Source organism: Coregonus lavaretus, assembly GCF_964263955.1.
Source record: "Coregonus lavaretus genome assembly, chromosome: 4".
NCBI classification, from domain to species: Eukaryota; Metazoa; Chordata; class Actinopteri; order Salmoniformes; family Salmonidae; genus Coregonus; species Coregonus lavaretus.
The window spans coordinates 72585343-72604064 of NC_139991.1; the positions used below are offsets into that span (position 1 = coordinate 72585343).

General features: G+C 42.4%; 1 protein-coding gene across 2 annotated transcripts in view; it reads right to left on the reverse strand.

Annotated features, from left to right (window-relative positions):
- Nucleotides 1–5808, reverse strand: part of slc38a9 (solute carrier family 38 member 9) — a 47732-nt gene extending 41924 nt beyond the window's left edge. The window contains exon 1 of one of the 2 annotated variants that reach the window (XM_084159997.1): nucleotides 5693–5808. The gene's annotated coding sequence lies outside the window, so the exon portion shown is untranslated. Of the gene's footprint in view, nucleotides 1–5449; nucleotides 5498–5692 lie in introns of those variants that run through there. The other variant, XM_084159998.1, reaches the window with a different exon arrangement.
- Between the last annotated feature and the right edge of the window lie 12914 nt (nucleotides 5809–18722).

The following is an 18722-nucleotide window of genomic DNA, read 5'->3' on the forward strand; positions in this document are numbered from 1 at the left end:
TCTTGAGGGAAACCTGTTTCAGTCTTCCAGAGATTTGAGACTGGGATGGAGGTTCACCTTCCAGCAGGACAATGACCCTAAGCATACTGCTAAAGCAACACTTGAGTGGTTTAAGGGGAAACATTTAAATGGCTTGGAATGGCCTAGTCAAAGCCCAGACCTAAATCCAATTGAGAATCTGTGGTATGACTTAAAGATTGCTGTACACCAGCGGAACCCATCCAACTTGAAGGAGCTGGAGCAGTTTTGCCTTGAAGAATGGGCAAACCTCCCAGTGGCTAGATGTGCCAAGCTTATAGAGACATACCCCAAGAGACTTGCAGCTGTAATTGCTTTTTTCCACATTTTGTTACGTTACAGCCTTATTCTAAAACTGATTAAATAAATAAAAAATCCTCATCGATCTACACACAATACCCCATAATGACAAAGCGAAAACAGGTTTAGACATTTTTGCACATTTATAAAAAATAACACACAGAAAGTATTCAGACCCTTTGCTATGAGACTCGAAATTGAGCTGAGGTGCATCCTGTTTCCATTGATCATCCTTGAGATGTTTCTACAACTTGATTGGAGTCCACCTGTGGTAAATGCAATTGATTGGACATTATTTGAAAAAGCACACTTGTCTATATAAGGTCCCACAGTTGACAGTGCAAAAACCAAGCCATGAGGTAAAAGGAATTGTCCGTAGAGCTCCGAGACAGGATTGCGTCTAGGTACAGATCTGGGGAAGGGTACCAAAACATGTCTGCAGCATTGCAGGACCTCAAGAACACAGTGGCCTCAATCATTCTTAAATGGAAGAAGTTTGGAACTACATAGACACTTCCTAGAGCTGGCTGCCCGGCCAAACTGAGCAATCGGGGGAGAAGGGCCTTGGTTAGAGAAGTGACCAAGAACCCAATGGTCACTCTGACAGAGCTCCAGAGTTCCTCTGTGGAGATGGGAAAACCTTCCAGAAGGACAACCATCTCTGCAGCACTCCACCAATCAGGCCTTTATGGTAGAGTGGCCAGACGGAAACCACTCAGTAAAAGGCACATGACAGCCCGCTTGGAGTTTGCCAAAAGGCACCTAAAGGACTCTCAGACCATGAGAAACAAGATTCTCTGGTCTGATGAAACAAAAATGGAACTCTTTGGCCTTAATGCCAAGCGTCACCTCTGGAGGAAACCTGGCACCATCCCTACGGTGAAGCATGGTGGTGGCAGCATCATGCTGTGGGATGTTTTTCAGCGGCAGGGACTGGGAGACTAGTCAGGATCGAGGGAAAGATGAACGGAGCAAAGTACAGAGAGATCCTTGATGAAAACCTGCTCCAGAGTGCTCAGGACCTCAGACTGGGGCGAAGGTTCACCTTCCAACAGGACAACGACCCTAAGCACACAGCCAAGACAACGCAGGAGTGGCTTTGGGACAAATCTCTATGTCTTTGAGTGGCCCAGCCAGAGCCTGGACTTGAGCCTGATCGAACATGTCTGGAGAGACCTGAAAATAGCTGTGCAGGGACGCTCCCCATCCAACCTGACAGACCTTGAGAGGATCTGCTGAGAAGAATGGGAGAAACTCGCCAAATACAGGTGTGCCAAGCTTGTAGCGTCATACCCAAGAAGACTCGAGGCTGTAATCGCTGCCAAAGGTGCTTCAACAAAGTACTGAATAAAGGGTCTGAATACTTACGCAAATGTGATATTACAGCTTTTTATTTTTAATACATTTGCAAAAATTTATAAAAACCTGTTTTTGCTTTGTCATTATGGGGTATTGTTTGTAGATTGATGAGGGGAAAAAACTATTTAATCAATTTTAGAATAAGGCTGTAACATAGAAAAATGTGGAAAAAGTCAAGTGGTCTGAATATTTTCCGAATGCACTGTAGATGTGCAAGAACTGGTCCGGCACAGGACCATAGTCCCGGAATGTTCTTTAGGGCATGTGATGCAATGCAGTGTCTTAGATAATCAGGAGTCCGGAGCAGTAGGCCTACTTGCAGTTCAAATATCCTAATATTTATCCCCTATATTGTTAAACAATTCACCATTTTCAGGGGGGGAAAGGAATGTGAACACTAAGCAAATATTAGTGGCATTATATCGTCCTGCAGAGGCATGTGCTGAACTCGCAGTCAGTGCTTTTCTCCCGCTCTGGCTAGCGGTAGCTCTCCGCGGTCCTGAAATCAAATATTCGGTGCACTATTGAATAGGCCCAAGCTTCTTACAGTTAGGCTACAATACAGAGCTCACTTAGTTTGCCAAATCAACGTAGGCAAATCAAAGGAATGATCGATAAGGCTGTGCTAGTTAAAACATTCTTCGTCACTATAATTTAACAAATTCTAACACTCAATAATCGTCAGCTTATCCAAACAGTTTAGGCTTGCCTAAAGTCGCAGTCGTCAGTGTTGTTCTTGTTAGATTTTTAGAATGCATTCGGGGCGTTTGTGGGTGTCTTCCATTTTCTTTCCCAATCAGTTGCTATAATCGTGTGTATCGGGTGTTTAGTCTGCGTGGTGATCAATTACTTTGTTAATTCAAGGTTGGTCACAGATTTTATCATAGGCCCATCATTAACTTCGAACTAGTTAACAAGAAGTTTGGAATGGATATAATAGCCTATAGGCTACTTGTCGATACTAGAGTCAGACACGTCATGTAAAATCAGTTAAATTAAACATTTCAATTTTAATGGGTGTACTATGGAGGAGGGAGGTCAGTGACCTAATATGTGACCGACCGGCTCGATTCGGTCCTATGTAGCAAAATTTGAAATTGTGTTTTTTACATTGGATAAAAGTAGAAACTCAGCTAGAAAATGATATACACTGCAGTTGAGGAGCAATGGGAATGTAATTCTGCTTTGAAAGTTAATAAACTTAAATCCCCACTTTTGATAAAATGAACCTTGAATGTTTTGGTACACCTACTGGAGAGCTCTTCTTTATCTACACCCATTCAGCATCGTTCACAACCTCTTAAGCCTTAGCCCCACCCATCTCTTCAAGGATTCACATGTGAGGCCATGTGCTAAACAGAGTGAGTAAGGTAGGGTAGTAAACAACCAAAGATTCCAAGACTAAAAGTGGTGAAAGTAGTAGCAAAAATACACTTTCTTTTACTTGGCCTATATCCTAATCTGACTTTGGTGCAGGTCATGTTGTTCTTCACATTACCGTCTCTGGTAAACACACACTATATCAAATAAAATCAATGTTTATTTGTCACATGCACAGGATACAGAAGATGTAAACGGTACAGTGAAATGGTTACTTGCATATTTGCATAGTAGCAATATCAAAAATAGAAAGTGTCCAGATAAATATATTATTAAATATTTTATAATTATTAGATGATTCTTACCCAGACACACTTGTCTAAATTGATGGGTAATGTGAAAGAAATGCTATAACCAACCCCCCAGCCACATCTAGCTAAGTGGATGGGTCACTATTGTCTAGACATGTACACATGTTCATGAAATACAATAGATGTCCGTAATCACCCCCAGACACACCTAGCTAACTTGATGGGTCATGTAATCATCTGGCGAAGTAGAGTATTTTGTTTAGACATGTAGCTAGCTCGCTAGCTAGATAAACAATTACAATTTACTTAATGGTGGTTTCAAGACAACTGGGACAATACGAGGTCCAATCATGACGTCAGTGATCTTCAGGTCGGAAAGTCGGGGCTCTTGAAAGAGGCCAGAGTTCCCGAGTTGGAATTCCAAGTTAGATGACCGTTCAAAACAATTTTTCCCAGTCTAAACTAGTTTTTTTTCAGAGTTCCCAGTTGTCTTGAACGCAGCAATAATCCCAACCCATACTAATTGTCATAGCTAGCCACCATGCATGAATCTGCAGGTAGCTAAAGCTAACCAACTAGGTTCAATGTTAGCTAGCTAGCTAACATCAGGCTATACGTTTGCAGTTCTTCATATCTTTAAAAAAAGCGGTGTTAGACAGAAGCATGTTATAGACAGAAGCATTCTACATGGCAGACCAATTCAAACTCATCTCTCGGCATGTCCAGCCCATCCATTATCTCAGCCAATCATGGCTAGCGGGAAGGTTCCTGTCTTTTTCCGTGACTAAACCAACTAGGCTCATAATTTAGCACTTTTATTCGTATTTACAGATGGCATACACATTTGTTATTAAGGCACATAAAAGTTCACATGTTACAGAAGGCATTTCTGACCAAAAAATAATTTTGATTTAATAGAAATAATGTTAACGTTCAAATGCCTCTCTTGTGAAGTAGTGGCGTGCGACATACACCTAGTTTCCTGAAACTAGTCACATATCAAGTGGTTTTGGATGTACATGTAATTTGGACTGGAAGCTATTGAAAATATTATCTGTATGTGAATTAACAACCACAGATGTAATAGGTGAAATATTTGTAGAAAATCAAAGGTGAGGAATTTTTTTTTATGAATAAAAGGTGTACCTCTGACAAGAGAGGTCAATGAACCCAACGCAGTTGTTTGTAGATCTGTAACTCATATGGAAAGTGAGCTATTGAAAATTAGACCTATCACAGGAAATATTAATCGGAAATCTGTTAAATAAAACAATAGCAACTCTAATGGGTGTAGCCTACTATGGACGAGGGAGGTTAGAGACCTAATATCAAGTGGTTTTAGATGTATATGTCATGTGTATTGGAAGCTATTGAAAATCTGTACGTGAATTAATATCTAAAGCTGTAATAGGAAAAGCATTTGTAGAGAATCAATGGGGAGAAATTAAAAAATAAAATTAAAGGCATAGCTTTGATAAGAGGTGAAGGAACCCACCGCCTTTGTCTGTAGATCTGTAGCTCATATGGATAGGAAGGGTATTGAAAGTTAGACCTATCACAAGAAATATGCCTATAAAAATCAGGGAAGTGGTGAACTGGAATTCTAATGAATGTTGCAGGGATGAGGAGGGGTCAGTGACTTCACACTATGTGGTTTTACATCTTCATTTCACCTAGATAGAAAGCTTTTGAAAAGTATTCTTAGAAATGGGTCAAATATAGCACAGTAGTTATAGGTAACTAATAAAAATGTTGGGCCATTTAGCAATGGGAGGCCCTGTGCAGTGTTTAATCTTCATATAGGGCTAACCCTCCTGGATGGGAATGCAAAAACATATATTTGCAATCACCGGTATTGTGCTTTTACGACGGTTCCTAAAACACCTGAGCGCCAGAAAACAGCATATTGCCTCCTTTTCCGCTCTGTTAAGGGAAGTGTTCGACTATCGGTAAAAACAAATGGTGTACCTTGCTCTTTACAGTCATCTGATACTAGAAATATCAGTCGCATCATCCTAAGACCTTCCATCGGAGAGCTATTGAGCTCCTTTAGTGGGCAAGGTTTCATGATGAGAAACAGCTACTCTAGCTAGCTATGTTATCAGAAAAGTTAATTGATTTAACATACACCGCATACTTACTCAATAGCCATCTAGCCAAGAATATCGTTGACAACCTATGACATACCTAGATAATGAAAACAAATTAACGTTACCTAGCTAGCTTAGTTAGCTACAGTAGCCCGCTAGTATAGCGAGCCAGGCGGCTGGCAAGTCGAACACAAAACATAATTTTGCTAATTAAACCTTCTTACCTCGAGGTTGTGTTTTAGTCCAGCTTAGCAAACGTAGCTACTACACATTATAGAAATGTCTGATACTCACCTCCGGAGGCTGCCCCTGTCACGAAGACTGCTTGTCTGAAAAACAGCTTACAGTTTGAAAAAGAAAACAACACGAACGTGTCATGAAAAGCACATTCTTCTTCTTCTTCTTCTTCTATAATATTTTGGCGGTCCGCAAACAAATGTTAGGTGCATGCCGCCACCTACTGTACAATCCATTATTCATGGTGATAGATCATTCAAAATTGTGAAAAAGGAAAATTACCCTGCCAACTATTAACCCTAATTTTAAAAAACACCACCCCATACCACTATTTAACCCTATCTAATCCTACATTAGGTCGACGGCCTGGGAGGACAGAACACTACCACTCAACACCCCCTGCAACCAGTGGTTGTCGGTGCCGTTTAAGATGAGGGAGGACCAGTGCTTGACTTGGGCAGGAGCTCACCGGAGCTGAGTACCGGCACCTCAGTGTCCACTGCCTGAGCTCCAGTTCCTCTTATAGAATATTAGCTTAACAGTATTGTGGAGCTCCTGCAACTAAATGTAAACCGTACCGGCACCCAAAATGAGTACCGGCACCTATTTCAGTCCAAGTCAAGCACTGAGGAGGACGATAATTTTTTTTAATGAGCATGGCCTTATTTCTATTACAGCATACTGGATGACTGTCATTCATATTCCATTCACCCAGCTCAATGTAACATCGATAAGTTTAGGCTACTACACGATACTCACATTTTTCCTATACCCATCATGAGGTTGCTACAAACTAGCCTATGAATGAAAGTTTACAACGTAGGTGCACAGGTCGAGAGAACATTATTATTTTTTTTTTTTCAGAAACATTTTGAGTAATCAAGGTGACAGACAGTGACACATTCAATACCGCCTTGCACACTCTTGCCTGCATCTAGCTGATCCTGAAGAAGGCACAGTGATGCCGAAACGTTGGGGGTTTCTTACCCAATAAATTACTGGGAGTTTATACATAGAGTGCGACTCTCTTTATTTGTTTTTATAGCTTACAGTTTATTCACCGTTAGTCAGCCCCTCTACACTAAATAATGTTATCTGGGTGTGCGCCAGCTCATGCTTTTTATTAGACTGTAATCATTAGTCCAACAGTTGCAAATTAGTTTCTATTGGACAAATTCCAGTATATTTATCCCTGTTTCGTTCCGTTTGATTCCATTTAAGAAACGTTTTTCAACAGAATCAGCCGAATGAATACACCCCTGATCACACGCAAACACAGTTCACTTTCATAGCAGGCACATACAAACAGCATGATCACTTTGCGTGTTGTATAATTCCTTCTCGCATCTACACGCTCTCCTCCTCTCACCTTTTCCCTTCGCTTGTGGACTTCAGTGCACAACACATCAGTTGTCTGTGACCAGGTGAAAAAACCTTCCAAGCCAAACCTTCATATCATATCTGCTACATCGTTGTCACCATATTAGCTAACGTCATAGTCAACATAGCTACTATAACTAAAGTATTTGTAAACCCGCTAGCTACAATCATGCGGTCCTTCATTTTTTAAGAAATACAATTTGTCAAAACTGTTCAACTATTGTCTTTCTCTCTCTTTGAGTCAACTTCTCACCACATTTTATGCACTGCAGTGCTAGCTAGCTGTAGCTTATGCTTTCAGTACTAGATTCATGCAGCTGTGCATGGGTAAAATCACTGAGGAAGCCAAGCCAAGCCAGTAAAAAAGCCATATTACAAACTATGTTGTGATAATTGTGTTCTATGCTCTATAACCCATTCGTTCATATGCCACCGTGATATACAAAAAGTCAACAGTCAAACAGTGGCCGAATAAATTAAACTACACATGTTTGTTTTATCACAAAACTGGAGAGCAACATCTGTCTGGTGAAATCCACAAAGCAAATATTGCATTCAAACAGTTATCACCTGCAGCATGGACAAGCAAGTTAATGTTTTCGACAGTTTACTAAAACAACTACTGATTTAGAACCACGGAGTTACCTTAAGTCAGCACAAAGACAACAGGAACACCGCTATTGCAGCAACATTTCAACTTAAACATTTAAACATCATCAAATCAACAAGGCTATATATGCTTAGTTTAATACACTGAAAACAAACTTAAAGATACCAACAACTATTTAGTCCAATCAATGTTGCTAAATATCATGTTGCTGTCCATGGTACTGATTTATGTGTGTGCAACTAAAACAAAAATGTTGACTCACCCTACTTGTAGACTAGCTGAACGCCATCCTCCTCTCTTTCATGTTGGCAAAACGGTCTATGGCTCTGTCATACAGTACACTTTTTTTTGTTTTTGTTGTCATAAGCTACCTAGCTAAAATGCTTGCTAGCCTGACTTCCTCGCATGGGCAACAATAAACCAGCCAAGTTAGCTAGCTAGCTAATTTGAGCCTACTAGGCTACGTATTGAACTTCAATCGTCTCAGACCAGCAGTGGCACAACATATGAATTTATGGTTGGATCAGAATCGCTGTCGTAATCATTGGCCTGTACAGAGAATTAAGTCAGAACCACAAGTCCAAATCCCCATCTCCATCCATGGCTTAGGAAATGGCCGATTTAGCAAGCTTGCTACTGCAGGACATCAACACAAGCAGATCAGAAACAGACACGTTTTTCTGAAAAGGACGTTATGCAAAAGAAGTGATCTGATTGGTCTGAAGCTAAATCCAAAATGCTTGCTGGCGTCAATCAATCAAATGCTACAGCTGCGACATCTTATACTCCTTTGGTCCAAACAGCATCAGATACATTGGCTACACATACTGAGACAGAGGGGCGATGTTTCCCTCGCTCTGATGATTTCTCCGGTGAAATTCAGCCACTTGCGAATTGACAGAAAATTATGAAAATACAGAGAGACGAAATATACAGTACCAGTCAAAAGTTTGGACACACCTACTCATTCCAGGGTTGTTATTTTTTACTATTTTCTACATTGTAGAATAATAGTGAAGTAGCTTAGTGGGTAAGAGCGTTGTGCCAGTAACCGAAAGGTCGCTGGTTCTAATCCCCGAGCCGACTAGGTGAAAAATCTGTCGATGTGCCCTTAAGCAAGGCACTTAATCCTAATTGCTCATGTAAGTCGCTCTGGATAAGAGCGTCTGCTAAATGACTAAAATGTAAATGTAAAATGTATGAAATAACACATTTGGAATCATGTTGTAACCCAGAAAGTGTTAAACAAATCAAAAATGCACACTCTTGGCATTCTCTCAACCAGCTTCATGAGGTAATCACCTGGAATGCATTTCAATTAACAGGTGTGCCTTGTTAAAAGTTAATTTGTGGAATTTATTTCCTTCTTAATGCGTTTGAGCCAATCAGTTGTGTTGTGACAAGGTAGGGTTGGTATACAGAAGATAGCCCTATTTGGTAAAAGACCAAGTCCATATTATGGCAAGAACAGCTCAAATAAGCAAAGAGAAACGACAGTCCATCATTACTTTAAGACATGAAGGTCAGTCAATCTGGAAAATTTCATTAACTTTGAAAGTTTCTTCAAGTGCAGTCGCAAAAACCATTAAGCGCTATGATGAAACTGTCTCTCATGAAGACCGCCACAGGAAAGGAAGACCCAGAGTTACCTCTGCTGCAGAGGATAAGTTTATTAGAGTTACCAGCCTCAGAAATCGGCAATTAACTGCACCTCAGATTGCAGCCAAAATAAATGCTTCACAAAGTAACAGACACGTCTCAACATCAACTGTTCAGAGGAGACTGCGTGAATCAGGCCTTCGTGGTCGAATTGCTGCAAAGAAACCACTACTAAAGGACACCAATAAGAAGAAGAGACTTGCTTGGGCCAAGAAACACGAGCAATGGACATTAGACCGGTGGAAATCTGTCCTTTGGTCTGATGAATCCAAATTTGAGATTTTTGGTTCCAACCACCGTGTATTTGTGAGACGCAGAGTAGGTGAACGGATGATCTCCGCAAGTGTGTTTCCCACCGTGAAGCATGGAAGGAGGAGGAGGTGTGATGGTGTGGGGGTGCGTTGCTGGTGACACTGTCGATTCTTTATTTATTTAGAATTCAAGGCACACTTAACCAGCATGGCTACCACAGCATTCTGCAGGCTGTGTAAGGGCTATTTGACCAATAAGGAGAGTGATGGAGTGCTGCATCAGATGACCTGGCCTCCACAATCACCCGACCTCAACCCAATTGAGATGGTTTGGGATGGTTTTACCGCAGAGTGAAGGAAAAGCAGCCAACAAGTGCTCAGCATATGTGGGAACTCCTTCAAGACTGTTGGAAAAGCATTCCAGGTGACTACCTCATGAAGCTGGTTGAGAGAATGCAACGCTGTCATCAAGGCAAAGGGTGGCTACTTTGAAGAATCTAAAATCTAAAATATCTTTTAATTTGTTTAACACTTTTTTGGTTACTACATGATTCCAAATGTCTTATTTCTTCGTTTTGATGTCTTCACTATTATTCTGCAATGTAGAAAATAGTAAAAATAAAGAAAAACCCTGGAATGAGTAGGTGTGTCCAAACTTTTGACTGGTACTGTATATATTGTTATTTTTATTTTTATTTGTCAAATATTTGGGGAAGCCTGGCTTCCTTTGGCATCCATGAATACACGCCACTGCTAGATTAATTATCTGATCCTTTGATTGGGTGGACAACATGTCAGTTCATGCTGCAAGAGCTCTGAACGGTTGGTAGACGTCCTCTGGAAGTTGTCATAATTACTGTGTTAGTCTATGGAAGTGGTTGAGAACCATGAGCCTCCTAGGTTTTGTATTGAAGTCAATGTACCCAGAGGAGGACGGAAACTAGCTGTCCTCCGGCTACACCATGGTGCTACCTTACAGAATGCTGTTGAGGCTACTGTAGACCTTCATTGCAAAACAATGTGTTTTAATCAATTATTTGGTGACATGTGAATATATTTAATATAGTTTCATCTAAAAAGGATAACTTTTTCTTCTGAAATTCACTGTGGAGGATGGTCCTCCTCTGAGGAGCCTCCACTGCCTGCAACTCTTCTGCAGTAAAATCTCACAATCACAAGTACTTCTCTGCAGCTGCCACCACAACCTCTATTTTCTGTGACTGGCTATGAACTCTAAGAAACCCCCTTACTGAAACATACAGTATATTATTCCTATCACTCTATTGGCCTCAGCCTCCTCACAGGAATCCTTTCAGGATCCCTCACCATTTACCCATCTTCCTCTACTACTCTCTTCACTGCCTCAGCATATGACACCTTCTGTACTACTCTGATCCTGGCAACCTCAACCTGCCTTTCTCTCACCAGACACCTCCGATCTCCAGCACAATGGGCACAGCTTACACTCACAACTTTTTCCATTGATACTACACATTCCTTTATCTCATGCCCTCCTGCACACTTCTCACATCTAGGAATCTCCCTCCTACACACTGCTGCAACATGTCCATAAGCTTGGCACCTAAAACACAGTAATGGGTTTGGGACAAAAGCTCTCACGGGATAAATGACACATCCTAACTTGACCTTGTCAGGCAAAGACTCTGCATCTAAACTCAGCAAGACAGACAGTGTCCTCTCCATTTCATCACGCTCTCCACCGGGTCTGCATCACACCAAACAGCAGGTGTCACAGACACCGGGAATCTTACATTTCAGTTGATCCTCCTCCACACTTAGTGCCACACCATTTATCACTCCTTTTAACAGCGCCCTGCTCCGGAGAGCAAAGCAAGTCACAACTCATGTCCCTAGTGATGTGGTCCGGAGCGCCCGATCCCTCTGGAAAGAAGAAATAAAAAAGATCATCACGAGTCCACTTCGAGTTACTTTCACCAACTCAACCGTCCCCAACCTATTCTCCACCCAACCTGACACCACATATGGATCTGCCAGAAGGAAAGGATCCATTCTCTCCAAAGATCTCACTCCCACTGGGCCAGAATCATCAGGACGAGGCTCAAACTCGGTGGTCTTCACCGCACCTGCCACCGCAGTTAATTCATCCTCCCTCTCATCATGTTTAATTTCCTTCTGTAGCTCTTCCAAAAGTTCGGCGTGATCCACCATTCCATATTCACTCAAAACACTTTTCGCTTTTTTTTGTGTCCGCCATCTTACCCCCACCGCCGATAGTTAACCCGCCAACTCCATCTTTCGGCGTTTGTCTGATGACACACTAGGAATGGCATGTTCATTGTAGGACCAATGCTTTATGGGACATGTAGTGATCAGTGGGCGGATTCGATTATACTGAGCCGCGGGGCACCGGTCTATGGCCCTTGACTTGAACGGGAATAAGTGGTGAGGGACGGGCTCCCTTCTCAAATCGAACAGTGATCTGCTCCGCTTGGTCATGTTGTTAACACGGCAGCATGGTGCATCGTTGAGAAACATACAGCATCTCTTTTCAATAAAATATATGTTAGATTTTTCTAACTAGTCTTCATTGGGAAGGCAGATAAAGCCTTTTTTATCAAAAGCAATCACTTTTGCATGTGAAAACACAGAATCCTACTCATTACTCTACGGGCTTAATTATGTCACTTTTGTTTTGAGCCGACTTACATTTACGTCATTTAGCAGACTCTCTTATCCAGAGCGACTTACAGTTAATGAGTGCATACATACTTTTTTTTTCTTCATACTGGCCCCCCATGGGAATCGAACCCACAACCCTGGCGTTGCAAACGCCATGCTCTACCAACTGAGCTACAGCCCTGCCGGTCATTCCCTCCCCTACCCTACCCTGGACGACGCTGGGCCAATTGTGCGCCGCCCCATGGGTCTCCCGGTCGAACCAGGATCTCTAGTGGCACAGCCTTAGACCACTGCGCCACTCGGGAGTCGCCAACTCAATACTTGGCGGTGGGCTTTGAATGGGGCACCTGGCTCACGCTTCAACCAAACCTGCAACCCACGCTCGGGAGCCAGCCCTTTTTCCGAAACGAATGCAATCAACTTTCACCCAGTGCAAAACAGATTAATTGAATCTCCTCAGAGAGCATTGCATTGTGGGTTTTGTAGTCGACTTGAGCTCCAACGTTTAGTTTGTATAGCGCTTTTCATTACAGAGTTCTCAAAGCTCTACTGAGGAAAAACAACAACAAAGCAACAGTGAACATGTCATCCCCCACGAATGATGCAGCTCCCCCTTTGAGACAATTGAGATATGGCGTGTGACTGACCAATTTCAGTTCAGGCCAGTTTACTGTAACTCCCGCCTTGGGCCACTGTGTACTTTTGGAAGTGCCAGATCTCTATGGCAAGTCCCAAGAAGCATCAGTAGGCAGGTTTCCATTGACCCAGGTTAATTCGACAAAAGCAATGTCGCAAAAAAAATACTTGCGACATGTATAATGGAAACGTCAGATATAGGAGAAATGTTCTAAAGATCGACTAAAATTGTATCCGTTTATTGCGACAAACTATGTTGGAAAGGACAGAGTTTGGGAAACCGTGCAGTGTAGTTCACTGGTAGCCAGTGGAGTTGGGCCAGGATCGGGGTGATATGGTCTGACTTTTTGGTCCTGGTCAGGACCCTGGCAGCACTGTTCTGGATTAGTTGGAGTCTCTGTAGTGATTTGGCTGGGAAGCCCCCAAACAGCATATTGCACTAGTCGATCTGAGAGAAGATTAAAGGCGTGGATGAGTGAGGGGATTCGATTAATCTGGCCCGGGCACACGGGTAGGCGTGTTTTGCACCAGGTGAAAGTTAATTTGTTTTGGAAACCGGGCTGCCTCCCGGTCATGAGCCTGGTGCCCCATTCAAAGCCCACTGCGAAACAAAAGTGACATAATTAACACGTGGAGTATTGAGTAGGATTCTGTGTTGTCACATGCCAAAGTTATGGCTTTTGATAAAAACGCTTTATCTGCCTTCCCAATGAAAACTAGTTTGAAAATTCTAACATATATTTTATGGAAAAGAGATGTGAGTATGTTTCTGGATGATGCTCCATGCTGCCTTGTTGACAACATGACCATGCGGCGCAGATTACTGTTCAATTTGAGAAGGGCGCTCCTTCCTTACAGCTTTCTCCCATTCACATCAGGGGCCATAGACCGGTGTCCCGCAGCTCAGCATAATCTAATCCGCACAGTTTCTCTGCATCTGGCTGGGAGAGTGACGGTATGAGCCAGGCAATGTTTATAAGATGGGGGAAATTATATTTTAAATATTTATTTTATGTGGGCATCGAAGGACAGAGAAGTATCAAATGTGACTCCTTGGTTGGAGATGACAGAGGACAGGTAAATGATCTGGCAGCTGATTGTAGGGCAGATGTTTCCACCACTGGTGACCTGCTTGGGTGTCCCAATAAGCATAGCCTAAGTCTTGCTACTGTTCAACTGGAGGAAGGTCTCTGTCATCCATGCACTGATGTCCTCTAGGCAGCTGCTGAATGTTGCTAGGGCAGAGATGTTGTCCGGTTTGGTGTTAATGTAGACCTGGTTATCGTCAGCGTAGCAGTGGAAGTTGATGTTATAAATTAGATGAAGTTGATGGAGCATGTCAATTAAAAACAGGATAGGCCCCAGCACCAACCGCTTTTGGGACGCTGCATGTGACTGTAGACTCTCCAATAGTGATGATACTATTGGAAACCCTAGACCCACTCCAATTTGCATACCGCCCCAACAGATCCACAGATGATGCAATCTCTATTGCACTCCACACTGCCCTTTCCCACCTGGACAAGAGGAACACCTACGTGAGAATGCTATTCATTGACTACATTTACATTTACATTTTAGTCATTTAGCAGACGCTCTTATCCAGAGCGACTTACAGGAGCAATTAGGGTTAAGTGCCTTGCTCAAGGGCACATTTACGTCATTTAGCAGACGCTCTTATCCAGAGCGACTCACAAATTGGTGCATTCACCCTATAGCCAGTGGGATGACCACTTTACAAATTTTTTTTGGGGGGGGGTAGAAGGATTACTTTATCCTATCCCAGGTATTCCTTAAAGAGGTGGGGTTTCAAATGTCTCCGGAAGGTGGTGAGTGACTCCGCTGTCCTGACGTCGTGAGGGAGCTTGTTCCACCATTGGGGTGCCAGAGCAGCGAACAGTTTTGACTGGGCTGAGCGGGAACTATGCTTCCGCAGAGGAAGGGGAGCCAGCAGGCCAGAGGTGGATGAACGCAATGCCCTCGTTTGGGTGTAGGGACTGATCAGAGCCCGAAGGTACAGAGGTGCCGTTCCCCTCACTGCTCCATAGGAAAGCACCATGGTCTTGTAACGGATGCGAGCTTCAACTGGAAGCCAGTGGAGTGTGCGGAGGAGGGGGGTGACGTGAGAGAACTTGGGAAGGTTGAACACCAGACGGGCTGCGGCGTTCTGGATGAGTTGTAGGGGTTTAATGGCACAGGCAGGGAGGCCAGCCAACAGCGAGTTGCAGTAATCCAGACGGGAGATGACAAGAGCCTGGATTAGGACCTGTGCCGCTTCCTGTGTAAGGCAGGGTCGTACTCTCCGAATGTTGTAGAGCATGAACCTGCAGGAGCGGGTCACCGCCTTGATGTTAGCGGAGAACGACAGGGTGTTGTCCAGGGTCATGCCAAGGCTCTTCGCACTCTGGGAGGAGGACACAACGGAGTTGTCAACCGTGATGGCGAGATCATGGAACGGGCAGTCCTTCCCCGGGAGGAAGAGCAGCTCCGTCTTGCCAGGGTTCAGCTTGAGGTGGTGATCCGTCATCCATACTGATATGTCTGCCAGACATGCAGAGATGCGATTCGCCACCTGGTTATCAGAAGGGGGAAAGGAGAAGATTAGTTGTGTATCGTCAGCGTAGCAATGACAGGAGAGGCCATGTGAGGATATGACAGAGCCTTGGCTCTGTCATATCCTCACATGGCCTCTCCTATACAGCTCAGCATTCAACACCATTGTGCCCTCTAAGCTCATCACTAAACTAAGGATCCTGGGACTAAACACCTCCCTCTGCAACTGGATCCTGGACTTCTGAAAAGATTTGGCATGGGTCCTCAGATCCTCAAAAAATTATACAGCTGCACCATCGAGAGCATCCTGACTGGTTGCATCACCGCCTGGTATGGCAACTGCTTGGCCTCCGACCGCAAGGCACTACAGAGGGTAGTGCGTACGGCCCAGTACATCACTGGGGCCAAGCTTCCTGCCATCCAGGACCTCTATACCAGGCGGTGTCAGAGGAAGGCCCTCAAAATTGTCAAAGACTCCAGCCACCCTAGTCATAGACTGTTCTCTCTGGTACCGGAGTGCCAAGTCTAGGTCCAAAAGACTTCTCAACAGCTTCTACCCCCAAGCCATAAGACTCCTGAACAGCTAATCGTGGCTACCCGGACTATTTGCACTGCCCCCCCACCCCATCCTTTTTATGCTGCTGCTACTCTGTTAATTATTTATGCATAGTCACTTTAACTCTACCCACATGTTCATATTACCTCAACTACCTCAACTAGCCGGTGCCCCCGCACATTGACTCTGCAACGGTACCCCCCTGTATATATAGCCTCCCTACTGTTACTTTATTTTACTTCTGCTCTTTTTTTTTTTTCTTTTTTTTTTTCAACACTTTTTTTGTTGTTGTTTTATTTTTACTTGTTTTGTTAAAAATAAATGCACTGTTGGTTAAGGGCTGTAAGTAAGCATTTCACTGTAATGTCTGCACCTGTTGTATTCGGCGCATGTGACCAATAAAATTTGCTTTGATTTGATTTGATACACTTGTTGCTTCCTACCTTATTATAACTATTAAATGCAAAAACATTTCACAATATATATTGTTCTCACATATTTGCATTATTTAACAACGTAAATCATAAGATTTGGGGGTTTTGAGTAGATTATTCCTTTAAGTGAAATCTCCACCCACAAGGGGCACTGGGCCATGCAAAACGAACTCCACCTGTTTGTTATTCCAGTCTTTGCTTAAAGGTGTAATATGCAGAAATCACTCCGCCATTTCCTGGTTGCTAAAATTCTAGTTCTCCTAATTTCAGTTTATGTAACAAAACAAGCAATGCTTAGTGTAGGGAATCATTGTACCATCTAAACCGCTGTGAAATATATTTTCCATAACCAAAAATATTTATTTTCAGCTGTTTGAAGCTGGTGTACAAAACCCAAGGTAAAAGACGCAAAAACGAAACTTAAGAGAGGGAATCATAGAAATAGCACACATAGAACAGATCTACCGCTTCTTAAACTTGCTTTCGAGAATGACAGTAGGGTCGCCCAAAAAGTTACATATTGCAGCTTTAAAACTGATATTTATTGACGTTTTTCACATTTTTTCTATCATAAATAGTTGACACATGGCACCGGGTACAAGGAGTGGAATGTTACAGAGACTGGCAACCAGGAAAAATAATAATATCTAACAGTGTGAATAAATATTGTAGTTTCATTCTTATGAGACTACAATTGAGGAATTTTCAGTCAGATGAGGCTCCTGCCCTCTAGTGGCAAAATGAAGTTAGGCACAGAGGAAAAGAGAGGTGGGGAAAGGAACTCAGGGCCACGTTCAGTTGCCAACTGTTGTCGAACGTTGCAGATAGAAACGCCATGAATAGAGCCAACATGATTTCTTGGTCTTTATGTCGGACAAGCATGTTTGTTCTACATTGATATTTATATCTGAACGTTCCAAAACGTTATGTTCTGCTGAATGCACCACAGGTCACACCAAAATCTTTGCTCAAGTGAACAACTGCTCAAGGATCAGCTCTCCTCAACCCAGAGATGACCTCAATCACCAAGAATCAAATGATCAAGCTGATTTTGGACCATTGTGGTTCCCCTGCACCATGGCCACGTTCAGTCGCCAGATGTTCTCAAATGTTGCAGATATAAATTATATGACTAGAGCCGACATTATTCCTTATTGTACATGTTAGAGAGGCATGTTTGTTCTACATTACATTTTTCTATCTGAACGTTCCAAAACGTTCCTGCTGAACGCGCCCCAGTTGATTGACATGACCAAACACACACCCACCGGTGACCGGAGCAATTACTCTAATTGCCAATAACAAAATGGACAACATCGATTTGATAGCACTTCTTATTTACAGATGAATAATCAAAATGTGTCTGAATTGTTGAAACAAAGATACTTTTAAACTGGTTGAAATTCACAGTCCCTCCGTTTCAATAAAACATACTAGGGAGAAATAATTACTAATATGGACTAGCCACATGTAAATGAGAAAGACGTTGAATGGGAAGTCACATTAAATAGTAATTATTCACTTACTCGGCCATAGAATGCTTTCTAGTTTTATATAAAAAGGAACATTTGTAAATCAACATTTGATTTGATTTGTCCTTTCAACGGTAAGAAAATAAACCACGAGTTGTGGTTTTATAAAAAAATGTAATAAAAAGTAACCCCCCCTATCTTCCTTGTTACATTTCAGCGGTCCATGTTAGGGTTTTATGAGTCCGCAACAAAGCGCGCTTTCTTTTTGACGATCCACAGCCTACCTGTCGCCACGTGGAAGAACATCAAGAAGCTGCGGGAAAGTATTTCGATAATGTACGGAGTTTAAATATTACTCTTTCCTCAGTGTATCAAAATGCTTTTATATTTGTGATGATTGCAGGCAAAAATGGTCTTAATTAAGTTGCATATCCGTTTTTAACTAGCGATCTACTTTATGGATTAGCTTGAAAACGGCTAGGTCATGAAGGTTTGTGTTGGCTAGGTAACGTTATCGCCATAGAAATTGTAGCCACCATAGGCTTGTGTTAGCCATTTTGGTGGTAACTAAAAAACATTTTCAGTTAACTAACGTTATCAATATACAACCACTCATATTTATTTTATTTTTGTAGCCATTTGGGAAATTGAACGGAATACCTCAATATGAAAATCTCTACAGAATGTTATCTAACTAAGTTACCTAGTCAACATGGCGGCCATTTCGCTTTTTGACTCTTGAGACTGATTTGCTTTGTTAACTAGTTAACTAGCTAGGTAGTTAACATTAGCTAGCTAACTAGTTACATTTGAATTTGTACATGAGTGTGTAAATTTAAACTGAACTAAATACAGTCACTTCTATTTGGATAACT